This window comes from Pinus tabuliformis, chromosome 6 (genome assembly GCF_031772625.1).
Source record: "Pinus tabuliformis cultivar Carrire ecotype Pingquan chromosome 6, CPIR1, whole genome shotgun sequence".
Lineage (NCBI taxonomy): Eukaryota > Viridiplantae > Streptophyta > Pinopsida > Pinales > Pinaceae > Pinus > Pinus tabuliformis.
Genome location: NC_142292.1, coordinates 149,965,928 through 149,977,537, shown reverse-complemented (window position 1 = coordinate 149,977,537; position 11,610 = coordinate 149,965,928).

Genomic DNA, 11,610 nt, shown 5'->3' with positions numbered 1-11,610 from the left:
GTTCAGCGCTCCCATTCCACGCGATCATCCTTTGGGATATATGTTTCAACTCAAGATTTTTTTTCCTCTTATGTATTATGTGTAAATGTGTTTTTTATTATGTGGTTATGATGGTTGTTCTATCATTGCTATTCTACTGGTTATAAGCATGGTTTATGATAGACTTGAGTTGTGGCACTCATCTTGTTTTTTTTCATAAATGAAATTTTAATGAATGTATGACCTAATAGATGATAATACAACTATTTTGAGAGGCATGAGAACTTCTTGATGATTCTTAGATAAGTATGAAGTCCCTATGCTCAAATGTGTTTATATGAGCTATAGATTACATGTTCATGATGTATTTGATGGAATTTCTATCATGGCCAGGCCTTGTCAGGTTAGGTACTTATTCAATTATTTATTTAAGGGCCTTTCGATCATGTTTTTTATCATTTCTATAAGTTTCATGAAATTCTGGGCAAAGGCCTGAGTCCTAGCCCTAAAAAAGTGGCTCAAAATTTGGGGTCACTGGCACAAAACTGGCTGAAAAATGCCACGGTCACATGGAGGCCTTTATGTGGGAGTGATTGGAGAGTCTTAGTCGCATGGAAGGCTTATTAAGGGAGTGACTAGAGGTATAGTTCAACAAAACATCAACTTATCTCAGGGATTGGACACCTAGATGGGATGGTTAGCTCTTGAAGTTTTTGTAGCTCTTTAGGAAGGCTAGTTTGGTTTTGTTTTATTGATTCCACTTCCCTCACTGTACTTGGGGAGTTGAATCATACCATAGTAACTCTCTGTCACATATTTACTCCGATGGACTACTTATCTTGGGTAAATGTGGGAGGAGGGTGTTAGAAAGTGGTATCAGAGAATGGTTCACCCCCTCGACTGGATGGGTGTAATTTTTTTTTTCATTCATACATGTAAGTTGCATATGTGCTCTTTATCTTTGCTATGTGCTTGTTGTGTATGCATGGTGGTGGTCACTATTGCAGTTTTTTCTCCATGTGGAAGATGATGGTGTTATTGTTGGATGTGGTCATCGTGATTTCATGACAATTATGCATTTGTTATGCATGTCAGTGTCTATATGTCATTATGCATGCATTGTCATCATTATGGTATAGTCATGTGTGGTAACTGGATAATGTATGAAATGATGTTTATATACTGATACGATTATATTTATATATGTGTATTGTGCTAATCTGGTTAATCTTGTAGACAAGATATCCTCCCCTGAACTATACTGAGGTATGTTGATTATGTTTATATTTTGGTTTAGTTGACATGGTACACTTGTACGAAGAAGATCAAAGACGACTAGAAGTATGGTAGACTACAGTTCATGAGACTCTCCCTATATATCAAATGAGCAGAATGTTGATGGGCACTCTCCCAACATAGAAGACACATTAAGAATTTTGAAGGCATAAATGAGAAGCTGCAAAGAAGATAATGGAAAAATAATTCAAGAACATGAGAAAAAAGCTGAGGTTAATGCAGTTATCTTTCATATTTTGTCATGTTTGCAGAGAAAACAATCGCTTAGGATTAATCATGGATAGGAGAATAGGATTAATGGGGCATATGGAGGTAGGTCTCATGGTGGGCATAGGTCAGATAGGGATGACACGATAAGAGATGGCAGTTTCTTGGACACAGGTTCTATTCTAGTTCTAGTTCTGATAGGTATCATGGTCATCATCATTATCAACCTTGTAGGAGGAATGACAGGGGATATTTTCCAGATGAGTTCAAGAAAGAAAAGCCACCTACCTTTGATGGAGATTTGAAGAAACCATAAGATGAAAAGGCATGGTTACATGGGATGAAGAATTTATTTGAGTTGCATGATAACATAGATAATATGAAGGCCAGAATAATTATCTTTAGCCTCAAATGGAAAGAATACATATAGTTGGAAGATGTGAAGTGGGTTAGAGACATCAGGACAGAAGAATTAAGTTGGCATGAATTCAAGATACTTTTCAGAGAGAAAATTTTGTAAGATAGGTACTATGACAGTAAAGTTAAGGAATTCTATGAACTAAAGACGGGATATATGACAGATGAGGAGTATATGACCAAGTCCCTGGAGTTGTTGAGGTATGTACCATATATTAAGGATGAAAAGTCCAAAGTTTAGAGATTTTTCAGTCAATTAACATTAGCATTTAAAGATCGGATTGAATATGATGAGCCTCAGTCACTTGAAGAAGTCATGGTAAGTTGAAGCATTGTTATGAGAAATCAAAGTGCAATAAATATTCTTAGCAAGGTTGGAAAGGGAAATACAAGGCTAAAGTTAAATGGAATCCAATGTGAACAAGACCCTAGGATGTAGGTGAGAAAGAGAATGTTGTGCCTTACAAGAAGTTTAATGGAACTCAGCCTCGAGGCAACAGAATAAAGGCGATGGTGAGGGACAGTTGCAGTCTTGGAAATGTGGTAAGGAGCATCTTAAGAAGGATTATCCACAAAATCATGGTGGTGGACCTCAAATCTACAGTTCACAAGAAGCGCGGACTGTTGTTGATTTTGGGTAGATAATTCCTCGTATCTATGTAGCATTGGACAATAGGAAAGTGCATCGCGAGGCATCTATTATAGATATGGATGGTAAGATTTTTTATCAAGTTTTTATATCTTGATTGACCCTAGATATAATTATATTTATGTTAATCCTGACCTGGTGGATAAGTTTGGTTTGAATAAAGAAGTGGATTCAGAATATTCATTAGTGTAGTTGGCTATAGGTACAAAGAAAAGAGTTCATCACTAGGCAAGATATTATGCATTTTAATTAAATGGCATGCCAAGTTCAGTGCATCTGAATGTGCTTCCATTGGGATCATACGATATATTGTTGGGTATGGATTGGTTGTATATTAATAGGACCAAGGTGGATTGTTATGACAAGGCTATTGAATGCTTGGATGACAATGGAGAGCAGAGAATCTTGTAGGGTAAGAAAAAGGCAACATCAGTTAGAATGGTGATAGCTATGCAGGAAACACATTGTCACAGAAAAGGGTGTGTGTTATTTCCAGTGCATATTTCTAGTGATAACGTAAGGATGTCGAGGATGTGGAGGTATTGAGCAGGTATTTGATTTTACAATAGTTTCAGGATGTGTTTTCGGTAGAGATTTCAAAGTTATTGCCTCATAGAGAAGTGGAATTTTCTATTGAGTTGGTACTAGGTGTAGCACCAACATCAAAGGAACCATACAGGATGAGCACACGAGAGTTAATAGAGTTGAAGTTGCAACTGAAGGAAATTCATGATAAGGGATACATTAGGCCAAGTGTGTCGCCTTGGGGCGTGCCAGTATTGATTGTGAAGAAGAAGGATGGCACTCTCATGCTATGCAATGATTATAGGGAGTTGAGTAAGGTAACCATGAAGAACAAGTACCCATTGTTGATTATTGATGAATTATTTGACCAGTTGAAGGTAGCAATAGTGTTCTCAAATATTGATCTCAGATCCAGATACCATCAGGTACATATCAAAGAAGAGTATATTTACAAGACCTCTTTTCAGACTAGGTATGGACATTATGAGTTTGTTGTAGTTCCATTTTGTTTGACTAATGCTGCAACTACTTTTATGTGCTTGACGAATAGTGTGTTGCATCATTATCTAGACAAGTTTGTTATTGTGTTCATTGATGATATATTGATATAGTCTAAGAATGAGGATGAGTATGTCCGGAATTTAGCAAGAGTGTTGAGATTGCTAAGAGAGCATCACTTGTATGCCAAGCTTAGAAAATGCAGTTTATTTCATAGGTACATTACTTTGGACATGTTGTTTCAAAGGAAGGCATAATAGTGGATACGAAAAATATAAGAGTTATCATGGAATGAGTAGTTCCTATTAATGTTGATGGGTAATCGCTTGAGCGAGTTGTTTAAAAAATTTTCACAAAAAATCTAGGTGCGCCGATACTAAAAAATTTGTTCGCACCTATTTGTCTCATGATAATTATATAGTCTCGAAGGTTTTGGTCATTTCGTAGCACATAGCAGCAAACGCTGGTGTTAGTGTGGTCAAAGACAAAAAAATAGAATTTGGGAAAAAAATTATATATAACGGCCCCAGTTAAAAATCCATGTAATAATGTTAATAAATGAAAAATGAGACCAAAGTCATGGGACACGTAATCCAAGTTAAATGTTGGAAAAAACATCCTAGTGTGTGTGTTCATTTGGTATTTTATGGCTAAGAAAATTGGCAAAGGCAATGGTGAAGGCATTGAAAAGGAAAGAGGTATTAGTTGGCATTTTATTTATGAAAATAAAGGAAATTGGGATAAAATGAAGGTGAAAGGGCACAGGGTGCATGTAAGGAGGGAAATGAAGGAAAATAATGGAATATGAAGAAAATAGAGCCCTCATTGATTAAAAGGATTTTGAGGATCATTTCACAATATTTTTTCAGTTTAACCTTTTGCGAGTTTGGTTTTAAAGCTCTCCCTCTATTCTCTCTACTCTCTCATACTCTCATACACTTAGAGTATTATTAGAGCACTCTAGTAGTGGAGGTTGAAAGGGAAAGGAAGGAAACAGAAGGGCAAGAAAGAAAAGGGAAGCAAAGATAAAGCAAGAAAGAGCAGGATCAAGAGAGTACATTGGGATTACTTGTAGGTATTGAGTTGCATTTATGATTTCCTTCCTATTTTTGGCATGCATGGTACATGCATGTTTGTTTTTGGTTCTCTTGTTGTCATTTGCATGAGTTTTTCCAAATGTGTCAGTGGTTTTTAGCCTTGCCTTGTAATTTTTGGATAGCCATGATGTGATGGAGTTTCTCTTATTTGGTTGAGCTCGATTGTTGGATAATTTTGAAATTGAGTGGGGTGGTCTCAGGGGAGAAACACAAGGTCTAGGAATCCTTGGATTGTTTAAGGTGGAATTACAGTAAATCCTGATTGCGTATATTGTTGTTGGGCCTAGTAATCATCATCTAGTGAATGGTGGGATACACGGTAAATCCTAGAAGGTGTAGACGAACAAATTCCTTACGAATTAGGTGGAGAGACCTGAAGGCATCCATGCTTGTATAGGCCTAGTGATACCTAGACCGGTATATGGTGGGATTGCATTAAAGCCTAGTACTGTATGTTTCTTGTTTGGGCCTAGGAATCCCTTGGAGGGATTGCTGTAAAACTTGGTTATATAGAAGAGGGTTTCGGCCTAGGAATCCCTTGGTGTATTGCAGTAAATCTTGAGGAAGACCTAGTGTTTTTTTTTGTAAGTCCCACATTCATGCTTGGAATATGGCACGAGGGTGATTGGCTGAAAGAAAGATTTGGTTTAGCCCAATCTATGGCTGGGTAGTATGTGGAAGTCCCTGACTTGGTTGCATTTTTCATATGTTAATAATATCTCTTTTCCTCTTTGTATTATGTGTAATATTTTTTGTTATTATGTGGTTATAATGGTTGTTCTGTGAGTTTTATTATGTTGGTTATAAGCATGTTTTATGACAAAATTGAGTTATGGATCTCATCTTGTTTTATTTTGTAAACGTAATAGATAATAATACAAGTATTATGGGAGGTATCAAACCTTCTTGACGATACTTAGAAGACCCTATGCTCATATGTGTTTATATGACCTATATATTACATGTTAATGATGTGTTTGATGAAATGTCTAGCATGGATAGGCCTTGTCAGGTGATTTCATGTCTCAATTTTTTCTTTAGAGGCATTTTTATCATGTTATTTATCACTTTTATAGGTTTCATGAAGTTTTGGGCATAGTCCTAAGTCCTAGCCCTAAAAACATGGCTCATAATTTGGGGTCCTTGGCACAAAACTGCCTGAAGAAGGCCATAGTCACATGGAGTTCTTTATGTGGGATTGACTGGAGAGTCTTAGTCACATGGAAGGCTTATTAATGGAGTGAATGGGGGTAGAGTTCAACAAATCATCAAGTTCTCTCAAGGGTTGGACACTTGGGGGTAGAGTTCAACAAATCATCAAGTTCTCTCAAGGGTTGGACACTTGGAGGGGTTGGTTAGCTCCTGCAAGTTCTGTAGCTCTTGAGGAAGGTCGATTTGGTTTTTTTTTATCGATTCCACTTCCCTAATTGTACTTGGGGAGTTGAATCATATAATAGTAACCCTTTGTCAGATGTTTACCCTGGTGGGCTAGTTAGCTTGGGTAAATATGGGAGGAGGGTGTTATAGAGTGGTATCAGAGTATGGTTCACCCCTTAGACTGGATGGGCGAAATGTGTTTGTCATGTATACATGTAAGTTGCATATGCATTCTTTATGTTTGTTGTCTATTTTCTTGTTGTGTATACATGGTGGTGGTCATTGTTGCAGTTGTGTCACCATGTGGAAGATGATGGTGTTTTTGTCGGATGTGGTCGGCATGAGTGCATGTCAGTGTTTATATGTTGTTATGCATGGATTTTCATGGTTATGGTATAGTCATGTGTGGTAACTAGATAACGGTTGAAATGATGTGTCTATACTAATATAATTATATTTATATATATGTATTGTGCTAATCTAGTTTATTTTGCACATGAGATATCCTTCGTTGAACTATACTGAGGTATGTTGATTACATTTATATTATAGTTTAGATGACATGGTACACTTGTAGGAGGAAGATCAAATATGTCTTGCAAGATGGTAGACTATAGTTCATGGGACTCTCCCTATAGATCGGATGAGCAACATGTTGATGGGCACTCTCCTAATATAAAAGACACATTGAGAAGTTTGAAAGCAAAAATAAGAGGTTGCAAAGAAGATAATAATAGAATCATTCAGTCACATGAAAAATAAGTAGAGGTTAATGCAGTTGGCCTTCAGAGTTTGTCAAATTTATAGAAGAATGATCTCTTAGGATTAGTCATGGATTGGAGGATAGGACTAATGGGGCATATCGAGGCAGGTCTCATCATGGGCACATGTTAGATAGGGATGGCATGATAAGAGATGGAAGGTTCTTGGACGTAGGTTCTATTCTCGTTCTAGTTCTGACAGATATCATGGTCATCATTGTTACATCATTACAGGAGGAATGACAGGGGATATTTTCCATACGAGCTCAAGAAAGCCAAGCCATTCACCTTTGATGTATATTTCAAGAGACCAGAAGATGCAAACGTAATTTTACTTGGGATGAATAAGTTATTTGAGTTGCATTATTACATAGAGAATATGAAGGCCATAGTAGTTATCTTTGACCTCAAAGGGAAGACAGACATCTGGTGGGAAGATGTGAAGTGGGTTAGAGACATCAGGATAGAATATTTGAGTTGGCATGAATTCAAGATACTTTTCAAAAAGAAATATTTGTCAAAGAGGTACTATGATAGTAAACCCAAGGAATTCTATGAGATAAATATGGGATCGATGATAGTTGAGGAGTATATGACAAAGTTCCTAGAGTTGTTGAGGTATGTACCATATATTATGGATGAGAAAGCCTAAGTTCAGAGATTTTTCAGTGGATTACCATTAGAATTTAGAGATCGGATTGAATATGATGAGCCTTGGTCACTTGAAGGAGTCATTGGTAAGTTGAAGCATTGTTATGAGCAATCAAAGTGTAAGACAAAATCTTAGAAAGGTTGGAAGGGGAAATAAAAGGCTAAAGGTAAATGGAAGCCAAAACGAACAAGACCCTAGGATGTAGGTGAGAAAGAGAATGTTGTGCCCTACAAGAAGTTTAATTGGCCTCAGCCTACAGGGTAGTAGAATAAAGGTGATGGTAAGGGACAGTTGCAGTCTTGGACATGTGGTAAGGAGAATCTTAAGAAGGATTGTCCACAAAATCATGGTGGTAAACCTCAAATCTATAGTGCACAAGAACCACATACTTTTGGGGATGTTGTGTAGATAATTCCTTCTATCTATGCGAAATTGGATAACAAGTAGGTGGAATGTTGGGCATCTATTATCGAGATGGACGATAAACTTTGTGATCAAGTTGTTTCTATTTTGATTGACCCTAGATATAATAATAGCTATGTTAATCCTGACCCAGTGGATAAGTGTGGTTTGAATAGAGAAGTACATGCAGAATCGTGGTTTCTGTAGTTGGCTCCAGGTACAAAGAAAAGAGTTCACCATTGGGTAAGATCTTGTGCATTTGAATTAAATGGTATGCCTACATCAGTGCATCTGAATGTGCTTCCATTGGGATCATACAATATGTTGTTGGGTATGGACTGGTTGTATCTTCATAGGACCAAGATGGATTGTTATGACAAGGCTATTGAATGCTTGGATGAAAATGGAGAACATGTAATCTAGTAGGGTAAGAAAAAGGCAACATTAGTTAGAATGGTGACAACTATGCAGGAAAAGCATTGTAACAGAAAAGGGTGTGGGTTATTTGCAGTCCATATTTCTACTGAGAAAGGTAAGGATGTCAAGGAGGTGGAGGTATTGAGTAGGTATCTGATTTTACCACAGTTTTAGGATGTGTTTCCCACAGAGATTTCAGAGTTTTTGCCTCATAAAGAAGTGGAATTTTCTATTGAGTTGGTACCAAGGGTAGCACCAACATCAAATGCACCATACAGGATGAGCACACAAGAGTTAGTAGAGTTGAAGTTGCAACTGAAGGAAATTTTTGATAAGGGATACACTAGGCCAAGTGTGTCGCCTTGGGGTGCACCAATATTGATTATGAAGAAGAACGATGGCACTCTCAGGCTATGCAATTATTACAAGAAGTTAAACAAGGTAACCATGAAGAAAAGGTATCTGTTGTTTATTATTGATGACTTATTTGACCAATTAAAGGGAGAAATAGTGTTCTCAAATACTAATCTCAGATCTGGATACCATCAGGTACATATCAAAGAAGAGTTTATTTACAAGACCTCTTTTCGGACTAGGTATGGACATTAGGAGTTTGTTGTAGTTCCATTTGGTTTGACTAATGCTCTAGCTACTTCTATGTGCTTGATGAATAGTGTGTTGTGTCCTGATCTGGATAAGTTTGTTTTTGTGTTCGTTGATGATATATTTATATATTCTAAGAATGAGGATGAGTATGTGAGACATTTAGTAGTAGTGTTGATATTGCTAAGATAGAATCAGTTTAATGCTAAGCTTAGAAAATACAATTTCTTTCAGATAGAGGTACATTACCTAGGACATGTTATTTCCAAGGAAGGCATGGGAGTCGATACGGAAAAGATAAGAGCTATCATGGAATGGGCAGATCCTAGAAATGTGGATGAGGTAAGGTAATTTATGGGGTTATCAAGTTATTACAGGAGGGTCATTAGGAACTTCTCACATGTTTCTTATCCCATCATTCCTTTACAAAGGAAACGAAATAGATTTGAATCGGGAGAGGAATGTGCAGCTAGTTTTGAGCAATTGAAGCAATTGTTGACAAATGCTCTAGTTCTAAAGACTGCAGACCTAGATAAAGAGTTTGTGGTGTGTGCAGATTCCTACAATAGAGGACTTGGTGGAGTCTTGATGTAGGAGGGAGAGGTGGTATGTTATGAATCAAGGAAATTGAATGAGCATGAGCATAATGATGTTACACATGATATTGAGCTGGTAGTGATCATCTGTGCTTTAAATATGTGGAGGCACTATCGTCTTGGCAGGATATTTGTACTGATGAGTGATCACAGTGGATTGAGATACCTGTTTGACCAACCGAATCTAAATTCCATTCAACCTAGATGGTTGGTCAAAATCAGTGAGTTTGAGATCAAGTACATTAAGGGAAAGGAAAAAAAGGTTGCAGATTCTCTTACAAGAAGAATGTAGGTGAATCATATAGCAACTATGAGTGTTAGATCCCTATACCACTAGTGTAGCCCCTTATTTTTATTAATGAAACCCCCTTATTGTATTATTGTGCCCATGTCGTCCACATATTGTTATTATTGTGCCCCATATAAGCCCACTATTGTTATTGTTTTGTCCCTACAATATCATTGTTATATAGGCTCTGATTATATTGTGACACCTTAGAATCTTATATATATAAAGGAGGTCTTGACATTTGTATCATCGAATAATTGTTCATTTTTGTAATGTAAAGGAGGTTTCCCCCTCGAAGAGACTGATTTTGAAGTCATTGATCTATCTTTTCTTCTATTTTCTAAGCTGGTTGTATAACATTTCGTATCAGAGATTTGGATTCTAGGGTTTCACTCCTTCAAACGGGTCATCATGGAATGTTTGCTATAATTTTTTATCTGAAGCTTTAGAAGCTGATATTAAAACCAATTTGATCTAAAATATTGATGAACCTCGTGTCTGAATTTCATATCTTTTCTCGCTATATTTTTGGAGATATGAACTGAGGAAGTTAGGGTATTTACAGGCTCCCGAATGCCATCTCAAATAGTTTACCTTGGGAAAATCGTCGTAACTTTATCTATCACCATCAAATTAAAATTAAGTAAAATGTGACAGAAACAAAATGGACTTTAATTTCTTGGATATATATTTTTAGGGCAGAAGTTCGAACTAGTGACACGTGGCACTTTGTACAAGTTTGCTATATTGAACATGTCTATAATCAGGTCATCGTGGGAGATTGGGCATAACTCTTTCTTGGAGAATCAAATATCGATCAAACTTGTGGGGTTGCATATAGGACTTAGAGGTATACCACAGGATTAAATTTTAGACCCTGGGGATTCAAAATTACATAGATACAATAGCGTCAATATCGAGCCCATACAAAGAGAGAAAAAGGTGTGTATTTTTTAAACAATTTGCATAAGTTTTGTTTGAAAAATTAGTTTGAAGTGATTCAAAGGGAATAGTGAAGCATAAATATCATTAATTCATGACCTGAAGAAATAAAATGGAAACACCTAGTAAGCACCCAAAAATTTCTTCTATGGCACATGAAGAAGAAGTAATGCAACATGATATATCAAAATTACGAGACCAAGTGCAACAAATTTTTCTCTCGCAAAGAGTAACCAAAAATGAAATGGAAGCTAAGATGGATGGTTTGAAGAATGGTTTAAAAGAAGACATGGAAGGTTTGAAAGATGGAAACAATGGTATAGAAGCAAAACTGAAAGGCAACATTGAAGATTTTAAGAAAGACATGTAAGGTTTGAAGGGAGGTTTCACAAAGTTGCTACAAGAAATGCTTCCTAATGGCGAAAAGGTAGTAGAGGAAACTCATAATGAGAAAAAAATAAATGTTAATCATGATTTCATAAAATCTAAAGTTGGATTGAATACCCACCATATTCCAAATATAATTATGACGAAGTTTGATGGCAAGGATCAGGTAACTTTAATACTATGGAGCAATATTTTGATCTACATGACGTGCAACCGCCAAAAAAGGTATGTATTTCATCTTTATATTTAGAACCAAATCATTTTGTATGGTATAGAGGGCTTTGTTCTCGTAAACCACTTGTCACCTGGTCAATTTTCATGGAGGAAATGATAGCACATTATGAGGATACAAAGAGCAACACTTCTTTAGTCAAATGATAAATCTCAAACAAAAGGGTTCAATGGGAAAGCACATTGTGGACTTCCAAAAATTGAATATAAGGGTAAATGATATTCTGGAGGAGCATAGGATTGATGTCTTCATAGGGACTTTAAAGGATAACATCTAACATGAGA